Source organism: Pipistrellus hanaki (assembly GCF_964339955.1).
Source record: "Pipistrellus hanaki genome assembly, chromosome: 7".
Lineage (NCBI taxonomy): Eukaryota > Metazoa > Chordata > Mammalia > Chiroptera > Vespertilionidae > Pipistrellus > Pipistrellus hanaki.
The window spans coordinates 2,707,193-2,722,344 of NC_140509.1; the positions used below are offsets into that span (position 1 = coordinate 2,707,193).

At 52.2% G+C, this 15,152-nt stretch overlaps 1 long non-coding RNA gene across 1 annotated transcript in view; it reads right to left on the reverse strand.

The window, feature by feature from the left end:
* The window catches only part of LOC311626233, a 1,185,289-nt gene that overhangs the window by 21,626 nt on the left and 1,148,511 nt on the right, over nucleotides 1-15,152 (reverse strand). The window lies entirely within an intron of this gene.

The window sequence follows — 15,152 nt, forward strand, 5'->3', positions numbered from 1 at the left end:
CAATGAGAGACAATCATTGATTGGCTGCCTCCTGCCTACTGGGGATCGAGCCCGCCACTCGGGCTTGTGCCCTTGACTGGAATCGAACCCAGGACCTTTCTGACCACAAACCAATGCTCTATCAACTGAGCTAAACTAGTTAGGGCAACAATCAATATTTTTTTAATAAAATCAAAAAATAATTTTTTAATGTTTGAGACAGAACAAAAGACCCTCCTCAGAAGGAAAGGGAAAAGATATTTCATGCAAATGGAAGCAGGAAAAAAAGCTGGGTAGCAATACTTCTATCAGACAAAACTAGTCTTTAAAACAGGGGCTATGCTAAGAGACAAAGGAGGATATTATAGGATGATAAAGGGATCAACAAGAGGATTGTAAACATTTATGCACCCAACATAGGAGCTCCTAAATAAATAAAATAAATTCTGTTGGGCACAAAAGGAGAAATCAACAGTAATACAGACCTATTAGGGAATTTTATCGCCCCACTGACATCAATGTATAGATCTTCCAGACAGAAAATCAACAAGGAAATCATGGCCTTAAATGACATACTAGACAAGATGGATTTTTATTGATATTTTCAGAGTGTTTTACCACAAAGCAGCAGAATATGCATTCTTTTTAAGTGTACATGTTAGGACACAAAACATTAGTGTCAATAAATTATAAATTACTAGAGGCTCAGTGTACAAATTCATGCATGGGTGGGGTCCAGCTGGTGCACCTCAATGGGGGCCCATTGGGCTGGGCCATTGGGGAGAGAAGGGCCGCAGGCAGTTGTCGGGCCAGCCCTGTCCCCAACTGGGGTTTTGGGGGCTGTTTGGGGGATGGGCCAGCCAGGGGTGGTGGGGCCAATGGCGGCATGGATCAGGCTGGTAGGCTGCTTCAGTGTGTGTTCTGGTCATTCCACCATTCTGGTCGCTGGGCTTTTATATAAAGAGATTGAGGTCATATCAAGCATCTTCTCTGACCACAGTGGTATGACACGAGAAATGAATTTAAAAAAAATCAAGAAAACACAAACATATCATTGCTAAATAACTTGTTACTAAACAACAAATGGGTTAACAATGAGATCAAGGAAGAAATCAAAAGATACCTTGAGACAAATGAAAAACACACACAAAATCTATGGGCCATAGTTAGAGCAGTACATACCATCTCATAAAAAACAAGAAAATTTCAGGGAGAACCAAGATGGCGGCCTAGGTAAGCACCTAAGCTGCCGCCTCACACAACAATTTTAAAAACAACTAAAATCAGCCAAAACCAGTTTGGCTCAGTGATAGAGCGTCGGTCTGCGGACTGAAAGGTCTCAGGTTCGATTCCGGTCAAGGGCATATACATTGGTTGCGGGCACATCCCCGGTAGGGGGTGTGCAAGAGGCAGCTGGTCGATGTTTCTCTCTCATTGACGTTTCTAGCTCTCTATCCCTCTATCCTCCTCTCTGTAAAAAATCAATAAAAAATATATTAAAAATAAAATAAATAAATAAAAATAAAAAACAACTAAAATCAGAACGGACTTCATCCAAAACCACAGGAAAGCGGGTGGAGTGGGAAATCTACAACCAGAAAGAAGGAGAGAGGCTCATTGATCGGATTGGGAGCCTCAAAGCACTGAGGTAGGGAGATGCTCGTGCCCAGAGAGGAAGTGCGGCCGAATGCCTGGCTGGAAGGAGGGGAGGAACTCCTGATTGCACTGAACCCTTTCCGACTGTACTAAATCCCAACCCCAGGACCCAGGCTCATACAGGTGGAGTCTGGACTGTAGAGAAAGGCACCCAGAGACTCAAACTGGAAGACTGGGAAAGCTGGGAGCCGCAGCCATAGCGGGCAGGGTCTAAAGTCATGCAGAGGTCTGACCGCGGAGGTTGCCGTGGCCTCTCTGTAGCGGAAGGAGTCAGATGCCCTGACCCGCGGGGCACAACAACGTGGGGGGAGGGAGGACCTGTGGAGGATGAAAAGAAGGGACAGGGGCACGGAGAAATGGAGGCAAGGCAAAGTTCTGATCAAGCCTCAATCTTTATTTTTGGAATGGCAGTATATATACAGCAGGAACAAAGGGGGGTAGGGTTGCCTACGCAGTGGGGTCTTTGACAGTGTATAATTGGTTTAGGCACTGAGTGACAAGATGGTAAGGTATCTGGCAACACAGGATTGGCTAACTGCCAGGGCGGTGTAACATTCCAAGGCCAGGCTAGCTATGGGGGAGGATCAGGAAGGGGAGTTGCGGAGATCCTCCGGAGCAAGATGTGCTAAGTGGCAGGTTAATTTTTAGCTTCTGGCCAAACCCGCAGGGCACCGCATAACTTCTGCTAGAAGGAACTTAATTCTAAGATGGAGTTGTATTTTCTTAAGACAGAGTTGCTTGTCTCAACTCTGATGGCTCCCAACAGTCAGAAGCTCCAGACTACAGAGACCTAACCCAATTCTGGGCGAGCCCCTGGGGAACCCACGCTCTTGCACTGGGAAGCTGAGACAGTCAGGCGGAAACTCGGGAGCCGCAGAAGGCAGAGGTCTGAGGCATATGCATAAGGGCAGGGCTGACGGGAAGCCAAGACTGTCAGCTCAGCCCTGAGACTCCGCCCCATCCAAGCTGATACCAATAACAATAAAGACTTAGCTACAACAAGGCTATATATTCAGTCCACAAAGGGGAGCACCAAGAGTGTCTATCTCAGGTAACAGAGGAGGCTTACCCACTGAGCCATACAGGACACCAAACACACAAAGCCATCCTACCAACTCAGGGAAACAACGAAAATGCCGAGACAAGGAAATAGATCTCAAACGAAAGAGATGGAGTATATAGAGTTCAAAACCATGGTTATAAGGTTATGCAAGAATATCCTAGAAAAGGCCGATAAATTTAATGAGTCATAAAAAATGAGTTAAACATAAACTGACTAAATTGGAAAATATTATGCAGAGATCCAACAGCAGAATGAAGGAACACAAGAATCAGGTCAAAGAGCCAAAAGACACTCCTCTGGAGAAGCAAGAAGAAAAGAGAATCCAGAAAGTAGAAGATAGTGTAAAGAGCCTCTGGGACAACTTCAAGCGTACCAACATCCGAATTATGGGGGTGCCAGAAGAAGAGAGAGTGCAAAATACTGAAAACATATTTGAAGAAATAATATCAGAAAAGTTCCCCCATCTGGTGAAAGAAATAGACTTACAAGTACAGGAAGCGTACAGAACCCAAAAAAAGAGGAATCCAAAGAGGACCACACCAAGACACATCATAATTAAAATGCCAAGGGCAAAAGACAAGAGGATCTTACAAGCAGAAAGAGAAAAACAGTTGGTTACCTATAAGGGAGCACCAGACTATCAGCTGATTTCTCAACAGAAACTATGCAGGCCAGACGGGAGTGGCAAGAAATATTCAAAGTGATGAATAGTGAGAACCTACAACCAAGATTACTGTATCCAGCAAAGTTATCATTCAGAATTGAAGGGCAGATAGAGCTTCACAGATAATAAAAAGTTAAAGGAGTTCATTGCCACCAAACCAGTAGTATATGAAATGCTGAAAGGTATTCTTTAGGAAGAAGAAGAGATCAAGTGAATTAAAAATCTGAGGAACAGAATAGGGGTATAGAAGTGAAGCAGGGAGGAGGATCCAAGATGGCTGCTCAGGTAGACACCTAACCACAGCAGCACACAACAATTTCAATGGAATACAACTAAAATGTAGAGTGGACATTGCCCAGAGCTACAGGTAGTCGACTGACTGAAAATTCTACAACAAGAAGGAAAGAGAAAACCAGAAGGAAAATCAGAGGAGCTGAAAAATCCTAAGGTACGGAGACATGCTGCGCACACGCACGCGCGCGCGGAGAGGACACAGCCGGAGAGGAGGAGAAGGCGGGGCGCCTGCCTGGCGTTCTCTAGCAGGAAGGAAATAAAAACCCCGGCCTGGGCTGAGCCCCAGAACTGGCAGCGCTGAGCCCCAGTTATGGGCCAGACCCTGGGGACCCAGGCTCAGGCAGGGGGAGACGGGGCTGTGAGGCGGAATCCCAGGGGAGCGGCAAAAAGCAGAGCCCCTGGAGTTGCGCACATTGTGCGCAGAGGACAGAATGTTGACTCTGATGCTGGATTGCCCTGGAGGGAAGAAACAAAGCCTCCGGCAGTGCTGAGTCTCAGTCCGGACTGCTCTGAACCCCAGTTCTAGGCCAATCCCTGGGGACCCAGGCTCAAGCAGAGGGAGACGGGGCTGTGAGATGGAGTCCTGGGAGAACAGCAAAGGCCGAGCCCCCGGAGTCGCACACATTGCACGCAAGGGAAGGAATGTTGACTCTGATGCTGGATTGCCCTGGAGGGAAGGAAACAGGAGCTCAGGCCATGCTGGGCACCAGTTTCGACTGCTCTGAACCCCAGTTCTAGGCCAGACCCTGGGGACCCAGGCACAGGCAGGGGGAGACAGGGCTGTGAGGTGGAATCCCAGGGGAGCGGCGAAAAGTGGAGCCCCCAGAGTCACGCACATTGCGCTCAGAGGACGGAATGTTGACTCTGATGCTGGATTGCCCTGGAGGGAAGAAACAAAACCTCCAGCGATGCTGAGCCCCACTCCTGACTGCTCTGAACCCCAGTTCTAGGCCAATCCCTGGGGACCCAGGCTCAAGCAGAGGGAGATGGGGCAGTGAGGTGGAGCCCTGGGGGAGCGGCGAAAAGCGAGCCCCTGGAGTCTCGCACATTGCGCGCAGAGGACAGTCTGTTGACTCTGATGCTAGACGCCCCTAGCGGGAAGGAGAAAAAAAGCTCCAGACTGCAGGAACGCAATGAGGAGCAGGAGCCCCTGCCAGACACTGGCCAGCTGGGCACCAGCAAGGAGCCGGGCTACGGGGCCCCCAGGTGGGGGGTGCCCCTGGGCCTTCGACCGCTGAGCGCAGGCCATGGAGCCGGGGCCGGGGGCTGCTTCCTGGGCGGCGGTGCCGACTCTGGCAACAGGCTGAAGCAGTGCAGGAGCCCGCGGAGAACAAAGGGGTGCCACAGGCCAACCTGCTGAGCTTCCAAGACAAGGAGGAAGAAACCGAAGAAATTTTCAATGTGAAGAAATCAAGTGAGAGCAAAAGATAGTAAAATTACTTAAGAAATAATATAAAGAAGATCTTGAAAAATCGAAGACTAAGTCAGAACTCAAATCAGCAGCCAACATTGCAACATAAATGCGTGTTGTTGTTTTTTTTAAAAAAAGGACAGAATGTCAGAATGGCGGCGGCCAGGCCTAGAGTGGCCAGGCACAAGACAGTGGCAGCCTGGCCCAGAGCAGCAACAGCCAGGCCCCAGAGCAGCAGCAGTCAGAATCAGAGCAGCAACAGCCAGGCCTGGAGCAGCCAGACCAGGGGCAGTGGCAGCCAGGCCTGAGGCGGAGGCAGCCAAGCCCAGGGTGGCCAGTCCATGAACACCCAGACCCGGAGTGGCCGGGCCCGGAGCATCCCGGCCCAGAGCAGCCGGGTCAGGAGCAGCCAGACCCAGAACATCAGCAGCCAAGCCCGGAGCATCCAGGCTGGGAGCTACCAGGCCCAGAGCAGCTGGGCCCAGAGCAGCTGGGTCGGGTGCGGCCACGCCCGGAGCAGCAGCAGCCATGCCTGGAGAAGCCAGGTCGGGAGTGGCAGTGGCCAGACCCGGAGCAGCTGGTAGTGGAACGGACCAGAGCAACAGAGGCCAGGCTCGGAGCATCCAGGCCCGGAATAGCTTGCTCCTCGCCTGCCTCCGCCCCAAGGCTGCCTCTCAGACATGGTTGGAAACTTTTGAGGAACTTGAGGGTCTGCTGAATCAAATGAGGAAGGCTTAGATCTGGATGTGTTGAGTTAGTATAGCGCTGGGGTGTTGATCTGTGAGTACCTTGTGTGGGACCTGGATGAGGTTGGTTGATCTATTTGGAAATGTCTTTTGTGTGAAGTATATTCCTGGGCATGTGGAGGTATTATTGATTTGAGAAAATGCTAAGTAACTGATTTACTATCTGAAAAATTTAAAGTTCTGAAAGTTTAAGGTCTCTTGCCAAAAAGAGGTTTTAAAGCTAACACCTTAATTTTAATGGAGAAAGGGAATGACAAGCCCTTCCCACCCAGAACAGGTAATCCAATTCCAACCAGCAGCTATGTTTAAACAATGTGTCCATTTACACTTGAATGGCTACACCTTTTGATAGCCTAAGGGCAAGTTTACATGTAAACAAGTTTGCTTTCAATTCCCAGGGCAGAAAAAGAACAAGGTTTAAAATTATTAGATTTTAAAATTTATTCTTAGAGGATCCAAGATGGCTGCTCGGGTATACACCTAGCCGCAGCAGCTCACAACAATTTCAAGGGAATACAACTAAAATGTAGAGTGGACATTGCCCAGAGCTACAGGTAGTCGACTGACTGAAAACTCTACAATAGGAAGGAGGGAGAAAACCAGAAGGAAAATCAGAGGAGCTGAAAAAAAGCCTAAGGTACGGAGACATGCTGCGCGCTCGCACGCACGCGCGCGCGGAGAGGTCGCAGCCGGAGAGGAGGAGAGGGCTGGGTGCTGCCTGGCGTTCCCTAGCAGGAAGGAAATAGAACCCCCAGCCTGGGCTGAACCCCCGAACCGGCAGCGCTGAGCCCCAAGTTATGGGCCAGACCCTGGGGACCCAGGCTCCGGCAGGGGGAGACAATCCCGGGGGACGGCGAAATGCGGGGCCCCCGGAGTCGCGCGCACATGGCGCGCAGAGGACTGAATGTTGACTCTGATGCTGGATTACCCTAGCCGGAAGAAACAAAGCCTCCGGCGGCAGCTCTGAGCCTCAGTCCAGACCGCCCCGAACTCCAGGTCTGGGCCAGTCCCTGGGGACCCAGGCTCGGGCAGGGGGAGACGGAGCTGTGAGGTGGAGTCCTGGGAGCCCTGCAAAAGGCCGAGCCCCCGGAGTCGCGCACACTGTGCGCAGAGGACAGTCTGTTGACTCTGATCCTGGACTTCCCTAGTGGGAGGGAGAAAGAAAGCTCCAGACTGGAGGAACGCCACGAGGAGCAGGAGCCCCTGTCGGACACCGGCCAGCCGGGCGCCAGCAAGGAGCCGGGCGACGGGGCCCCCGGGGGGGGGGGGGGGGTGCCCCTGAGCCTTTGACTGCTGAGCGCGGGCAACGGAGCCAAGGACGGGGGGCTGCTTCCTGGGCGGCGCCAACCGCGGCAACAGGCTGGAGCAGCGCGGGAGCCCGCGGAGAACAAAGGAGTGCCACAGGCCAACCTGCTGAGCTCCCAGGACAAGGAGGAAGAAACCAAAGAAGTTCTCAATGTGAAGAAATCAAGTGAGAGCAAATGATAGTAAAATTACTTAAGAAAGAATACAAAGAAGATCTTGAAAAATCAAAGACTAAGTCAGAACTCAACTCACCAGCCAACATTGCAACATAAATGCGTTTTTTGTTTTTTTTTTTAAAAAGAAAAAAAAAAAAAAAAGAGAAAAAAGGGACAGAATGTTGGAACAGCGGCGACCAGGCCTAGAGTGGCCAGGCACAAGGCAGTGGCAGCTGGGCCCGGAGCAGCAGTGGCCAGGCCCCAGAGCAGCAGCAGCCAGAACAAGAGCATCAACGGCCAGCACTGGAGCAGCCAGACCTGGGGCAGTGGCAGCCAGGCCTGAGGCAGAGGCCGCCAAGCACAGGGTGGCCAGTCCAGGAACACCCAGACATGGAGTGGCTGGGCCCGGAGAAGCTGGGCCTAGAGCAGCCAGGTCGGGTGCGGCCAGGCCCGGAGCAGCGGCTGCCAGGCTGGGAGCGGCCAGGCCCGGAGCAGCTGGGTCTGGTGTGGCCAGGCCTGGAGCAGCGGCTGCCAGGCTAGGAGCGGCCAGACCCGGAGCAGCAGCTGCCAGGCTGGGAGCAGCCAGGCCCGGAGCAACAGCTGCCAGGCTGGGAGCGGCCAGGCCCGGAGCAGCCGGGTCTGGTGCGGCCAGGCCAGGAGCAGCGGCTGCCAGGCTGGGAGCGGCCAGGCCCGGAGCAGCAGCTGCCAGGCTGGGAGCGGCCAGGCCCGGAGCAGCCGGGTCTGGTGCGGCCAGGCCCGGAGCAGTGGCTGCCAGGCTGGGAGCGGCCAGGCCCGGAGTAGCAGCTGCCAGGCTGGGAGCGGCCAGGCCCGGAGCAGCCGGGTCTGGTGCGGCCAGGCCCGGAGCAGTGGCTGCCAGGCTGGGAGTGGCCAGGCCTGGAGAAGCGGCTGCCAGGCTGGGAGCGGCCAGGCCCGGAGCAGCCGGGTCTGGTGCGGCCAGGCCCGGAGCAGCGGCTGCCAGGCTGGGAGCGGCCAGGCCCGGAGCAGCCGGGTCTGGTGCGGCCAGGCCCGGAGCAGCGGCTGCCAGGCTGGGAGCGGCCAGGCCCGGAGCAGCCGGGTCTGGTGCGGCCAGGCCCGGAGCAGTGGCTGCCAGGCTGGGAGTGGCCAGGCCTGGAGAAGCGGCTGCCAGGCTGGGAGTGGCCAGGCCCGGAGCAGCCGGGTCTGGTGCGGCCAGGCCCGGAGCAGCGGCTGCCAGGCTGGGAGCGGCCAGGCCCGGAGCAGCCGGGTGTGGTGCGGCCAGGCCCAGAGCAGCGGATGACAGGCTGGGAGCGGCCAGGCCCGGAGCAGCGGCTGCCAGGCTGGGAGCGGCCAGGCCCGGAGCAGCCGGGTCTGGTGCGGCCAGGCCCGGAGCAGCGGCTGCCAGGCTGGGAGCGGCCAGGCCCGGAGCAGCCGGGTCTGGTGCGGCCAGGCCCGGAGCAGTGGCTGCCAGGCTGGGAGTGGCCAGGCCTGGAGAAGCGGCTGCCAGGCTGGGAGTGGCCAGGCCTGGAGCAGCCGGGTGTGGTGCGGCCAGGCCCAGAGCAGCGGCTGACAGGCTGGGAGCGGCCAGGCCCGGAGCAACAGCTGCCGGGCTGGGAGCGGCCAGGCCCGGAGCAGCCGGGTCTGGTGCGGCCAGGCTCAGAGCAGCGGCTGCCAGGCTGGGAGCGGCCAGGCCCGGAGCAGCCGGGTCTTGTGCGGCCAGGCCCGGAGCAGCGGTTGACAGGCTGGGAGCGGCCAGGCCCGGAGCGGCCGGGACCGGAGCAACCGGGCCCAGAGCAGCCGGGTCGGGTGCGGCCAGGCCTGTAGCAGCAACAGCCAAGTCCAGAGCAACTAGGTCGGGAGCGGCAGTGACCAGACCCGGAGCAGCTGGTTGTGGAACGAACCAGAGCAACAGAGGCCAGGCCCGGAGCAGCCAGGCCCGAAACAGCTTACTCCTCGCCTGTACCTGCCCACGGCTGCCTCTCAGACATGGCTGGAAACTTTTGCGGGAACTTGAGGGTCTGCTGAATCAAGTGATGAAGGCTTAGATCTGGATGTGTTGAGTTAGTATAGCGCTGGGGTGTTGATCTGTGAGTGCCTTGGGTGGGGCCTGGTGAGGCTGGTTGACCTATTTGAAAATGTCTTTTGTGTGAAGTGTATCATTGGGCATGTGGAGGTATTATTGATATGAGAAAATGCTAAGTAACAGATTTACTATCTGAAAAGGGATTTACTATCGGGGAAGGGAGGGAGGAAGAGACTGAACATAAACTGTGCACCTATGGATGAGGACAATGGGGGATGGGGAGGGGGCAGAAGGTGGGGTGGGAACCTGGTGGAGGGGGGAAGAAATGAGGAACCTTTGTAATAATATGAACAATAAAGATTGATTTAAAAAAAAATATGAACAATAAAAATTTATTAAAAAAAATAAAATAAAATTTATTCTTAGAAGTGTAAAAGTTTATTAATTAAAAACAACAACAACAACAACAACAAAATGGAGATTGGAAATCCTGATGAACAATAATAGTGGTTCATTGTAGTAGAGTCGGCAATATGGGAGGGGAGTGGACTGACTGTTCTCGGGGAAAGAAAGAGACTGAATATAAACTGTGCACCTATGGATGAGGACAATGGGGGGTGGGGAGGGGAAGGAGGGTGGGGTGGGAACCTGGTGGAGGGGGGAAGAAATGAGGAACCTTTGTAATAATATGAACAATAAAGATTGATTTAAAAAAAAAAATCTGAGGAACAGCTGAAACCGATTTGGCTCAGTGGTAGAGTGTTGGTCTGCGGACTGAAAGGTCCCAGGTTCGATTCCGGTCAAGAGCATGTACCTTGGTTGCGGGCACATCCCCGGTAGGGGGTGTGCAAGAGGCAGCTGGTTGATGTTTCTAGCTCTCTATCTCTCTCCCTTCCTCTCTGTAAAAAATCAATAAAATATATTAATAAATAAATAAATAAATAAATAAATAAATAAATAAAAATACGGCCTTTAAAAAAAAAATCTGAGGAATACTCTCCAGGGATCCTTAACGTAAAGCCGTGCTCCTTTGGGGCCTACCAACTGCGCTGACACACTTGTCGCCTGGAACCAGGCGGTCTCCTTCCGTGACGACTCGTGCGGTTTAAACCGTGTGTGTGTGGAGGCCTGGTGAGCCAGGACCAGCCGTACAGAGAGCCGAGTCAAAGCCAGAAATCTGGCATGACTCAAACGTGGGAACGTGAACCCCACAGTCCTACTGTGCGTGAGCGTGCGTGAGTGTCCGGGTCTCCCGAGCCCCGGGCGCCGTCCTGAGGGCGGGCATAAAAAAAACAAAATCTGAGGAACAGAATAAACTGGTGAATATAACAGAATCAGGGGCAAAGAAAGGGAGTGGATTGATAATTATCAGGGGGAAAAGGGTGTGGGGGTGCAGAAAGAGACTGGATCAAAATCGGGTAACCTAGGGATGAGGACAATGCCGGGGGTGGGGGGGGATAAAGGCAGAGGGTGGGGCGGGAACCAGGTGGAAGGAAGCTGGGGGGGGGGGGGGGGGGAGGAGAAACAATTGTAATAATCTGAGCAATAAAGATTTATTTTAAAAAATAAATAAAATATTTTAAAAAAAGAAAATTTCAAATAAACAATCTAAAAAAAATCCATCTAAAGGAACTAAAGAACAACAAACAAAGCCCAAAGTGAGTAGAAGGAAGGAAATAATAAAGATCAAAGATCAAAGCAACAATAAACAAAATAGAGTCTTAAAAAATACAAAAGAGCAATGAAACCAGGAGCTGGTTCTTAATAAAGATAAACAAGATTGACAAACCTCTAATCAGACACATAAACAACAACAAATAAAACCAGAAGTGAAAGGGGAAAGTAACAACCCACACCACAGAAATACAGGAATTATAAGGAAACTGGAGGCCTGGTGCGGGATCTGTGCCCAGGAGGGGTCCGGCGGCCCGCCCGACGGGGCCGACCAGGGGCAGGGCCAGCCAGAGGGAGGGGCTGTGGGAGGTCGCAGGGGGCTGATCGGGGCCGATTGGGCCGCTGGTCACCACAGTGCACATCATGACCGGTCGTCCAGTGGTTCCCTTGTTCTGGTTGCTTGGCTTTTATACATATAGATATTATTATTTTTTTAAAGAAATATATTTTATTGATTTTTTACAGAGAGGAAGGGAGAGGGATAGAGAGTTAGAAACATCGATGAGAGAGAAACATCGACCAGCTGCCTCTTGCACACCCCCTACTGGGATGTGCCCTTGACCGGAATCAAACCTGGGACTCTTCAGTCCTCAGACAGACGCTCTATCCACTGAGCCAAACCCGTTTCGGCCGTATAGATATTTTGGACATCTATATGCTAACAAATTGGACAATCTGGAAGTAACAGATATACTCCTAGAATCAAGATGATATAGAAAATCTGAACAGACCAATTACAACTAATGAAATCAAAGTAGTAATCACAAACCTCCCACAGCCAAAACCGGTTTGGCTCAGTGGATAGAGCGTCGGCCTGGGGACTGAAAGATCGCAGGTTCGATTCCGGTGAAGGGCATGCACATCCCCAGGGGGGTGGGAGGGAGGAGCAAGAGGCAGCTGGTCAATGTTTCTCTCTCATCGATGTTTCTAACTCTCTATCCCTCTCTCTTCCTCTCTGTAAAAAATCAATAAAATAGCCAAGACCGGTTTGGCTCAATGGATAGAGAGTCGGCTTGGGGACTGAAGGGTCCCGGGTTCGATTCCGGTCAAGGGCATGTACCTTGGTTGCAGGCACACACCCAGTAGGGGGTGTGCAAGAGGCAGCTGATCGATGATTCTCTCTCATCGATGTTTCTAACTCTCTGTCTCTCTCCCTTCCTTTCTGTACAAAATCAATAAAATATATATTTTTAAAAGCCTCCCACAGGTGGGCATAGTGCCAGGCGGTACAGCATGGAGCCCTCTGGCAGACCTGCAGCAGCCCCGATGCAGGAGGCAGTGGGCTCCGGGAAGTCTGGAGAGAGGACACCGCGGTGCAGCGCGGCTGTTGTGGGGACTGAGCGTGCACTGAGCGAGCTGGAGAAGTGGCAGGACCTCCCGGCCTGGCGCCTGGCGCACCGTGCAGCATCGGCAAAGCCAGAGGTTCCAAGGTGCCGGGAGCAGAGCCAGGGAGGCAGCTGCGTGACCCGGCGTGTGGATGACCGCACGAGCCTCCTTCCGACCGAGACCAGAGATGCAGGCGCTCCCCTTCCTGTCAGAAACAGACGCATTTGCCATTGGCCATGGGGACTGCGGGCAGGAAGCTGTTTAAAACGAAGAATGAGCCGAAACCAGTTTGGCTCAGTGGATAGAGTGTCGGTCTGCGGACTGAAGGGTCCCAGGTTCAATTCCGGTCAAGGGCATGTACATTGATTGCGAGCACATCCCCGGTGAGGGGTGTACAGGAGGCAGCTGGTCGATGATTCTCTCTCCTCGATGTTTCTAGCTCTCTATCCCTCTTTCTTCCTCTCTGTGAAGGATCAATAAAATATATTTTAAAAAATAAAATTAAAAAAATAAAAAGAAGAATGAGAATTTTGGTCTTTTAAGCGGGTTTATGAACGAGGAATAGAGGATGGCAGCGCGTTTAAAGCATGTCATTTGCCTCTGGACACTGGTTTCCTGTGTTTTAATCCTAGGAAGTGAAACAGAAAATGCTGGTGCTAACATTTGGGTCAGACACTTCTGAGAGCCACCTGTTATGTGGCAGGAGCTTGTCCTGGCAGCAGGCAGCTCCCTCAAAGCCAGCCAGGGCCTCTGAGGTCCTGGCAGGCTGGCTGGCTGGAACCCTGCCCGTGCCTGGGGAGGGGGAGAGGGGCTTGCGTGTGCTGCCAGCTCCTGCTCACCAGAGGCACCGTCACACCGGCTCCCACACGCTGCACAGCACAACCAGGAGGTCACCACTTAGAAGGGAAACCGGTTCCGGTCTGTTTTGCTGGTTTGGTTCTGCATGCAAGAGCGTGAAGGTGACTTAAGGTGTGCAGCTGGGAGAGCTGTTTGGTGAGAACTTTGACAGTTTCCATGGGGGGCTACTTCCTGGAGCCCCACCCGTTCCATCACTGAGCCTGAGGCCTCGGTCACAGGACCGGAGACGCCACACCAGGTGGGGCGCAGGTGTCCTGGCGCTGCGCTGAGCCTGTGCACCGCGGGTGAGGACAGCCTGCCGCCGCCCTGGGGGGGGGGGGGGGTGCAGGATGCGGAGTGAGCAGTGAATAGGGGGCTGCCTGCTGAGAGTGGGAAGCACGGCGCTGGGGGAAACCTGGTTTTCAGGAATGAAACCTAACCCTGCGCCCCTCGCTCAGCCCCTGTGGAGACCACCCCTGGCACAGGGAGGACGGGGAAGTCAGCAACCTGGGGGAGCCTGGCTTTTAGAGGGGCAGCCCCCCCCCCCCCCCCCCCCCCAGCGAATGCCACTTTGCCTGAGGCCTGGCAGCCTGGGCTCCTCCGCTGTGGATAAGACTTTGTCCTTTGGTGGTGGTGGGGGGGGGGCAATGGTATATGTACAAAGATAATAATTTAAAAAAAAAGACTTTGTCCTTTTACCCACTTACACTTGAACGATAAGATGCCTGTTTGGCTGCTGGTTCAGGACTGTCGTGTATGTCCCTAATGGTCTGGTTTAAAAAAATAAGGCTTAATTTTTCCCTCAAAAAAACTCCCAACAAACAAGAGTCCTGGACAAAATGACTTCACAAGTGAATTTTACCAAAAAAGAACTAACCAATACTTCTCAGACTGTTCCAGAAAATTCAAGCAGAGGGAAGACTCCCAAGCTCTTTTGAAGAGGCCTGCATTACCCTAATTTCAAAACCACATAAAAATACTACAAAGAGCTAATGTTCCTGATGAACATGGATGCAAAAATCTTCAACAAAATATTAGTACAGTGGCCCAGCCGTGTGGCTCAGTGGTTGAGCATTGACCCATGAACCAGGAGGTCATAGTTCAATTCCTGATCATGGCACATGCCCTATTATGGGCTTGATACCCAGTGGGGTCCTGCAGGAGGCAGCTGATCCATGATTCTCTCCCATCATTGATGTTTGTATCTCTCTCTCCCTCTCCCTTCCTCTCTGAAATCAATAAAAATATTTTTAAAACAAATAAAATAAAAGAATCCTAAAGATTCCACCAGAAAACTACTAACACTGATAAGTCAATTCAGTAAAGTAGCAAGATACAAAATAAATATTCAAAAATCAATTGCTTTTTTTTAATCCTTACCCGAGGGTATTTCCCCATTGATTCGGAGAGAGTGTAAGAGAGGGAGAGACAGAGACATCGATGTGAGAGAAACACATTGATTTGTTGCCTCCTTCACAAGCCCTGACCAGGGCTGGGGCCATGGAGGAGCCCACACCCAAGGCACATGCCCTCAGCTGGAATCAAACCTTGGACCCTTCGGTCCACAGGCTGACGCTCTATCCACTGAGGCAAACTGGCTAGGACATCAGTTGCATTTTTATACACCAATAAAGAACCATCACAAAGGGAAACAGAAAACATCCCATAAAAAAATTATTAGGAAAAAATTTAACCAAGAAGGTAAAAGATCCATAAAAAAGTGTAAGGTACAAAAGTAAGAAGTTGAAGATACAAATAAATGGAAGCATATGCTGTGCTCATAAATAGAAAGAATTAATATTATTAAGATATCCACACTACTTAAAGCAAAGTGTGATTCAATGCAATTTCTTTTTTTTTTAAATATATTTTTATTGATTTTTTACAGAGAGGAAGGGAGAGGGACAGAAAGTCAGAAATATCGAGAGAAACATCCACCAGCTGCCTCCTGCACACCCCCCACTGAGGATGTGCCCACAAGCAAGGTACATGCCCTTGACCAGAATCGAACCTAGGACCCTTCAGTCCGAAGACCGACGCTCT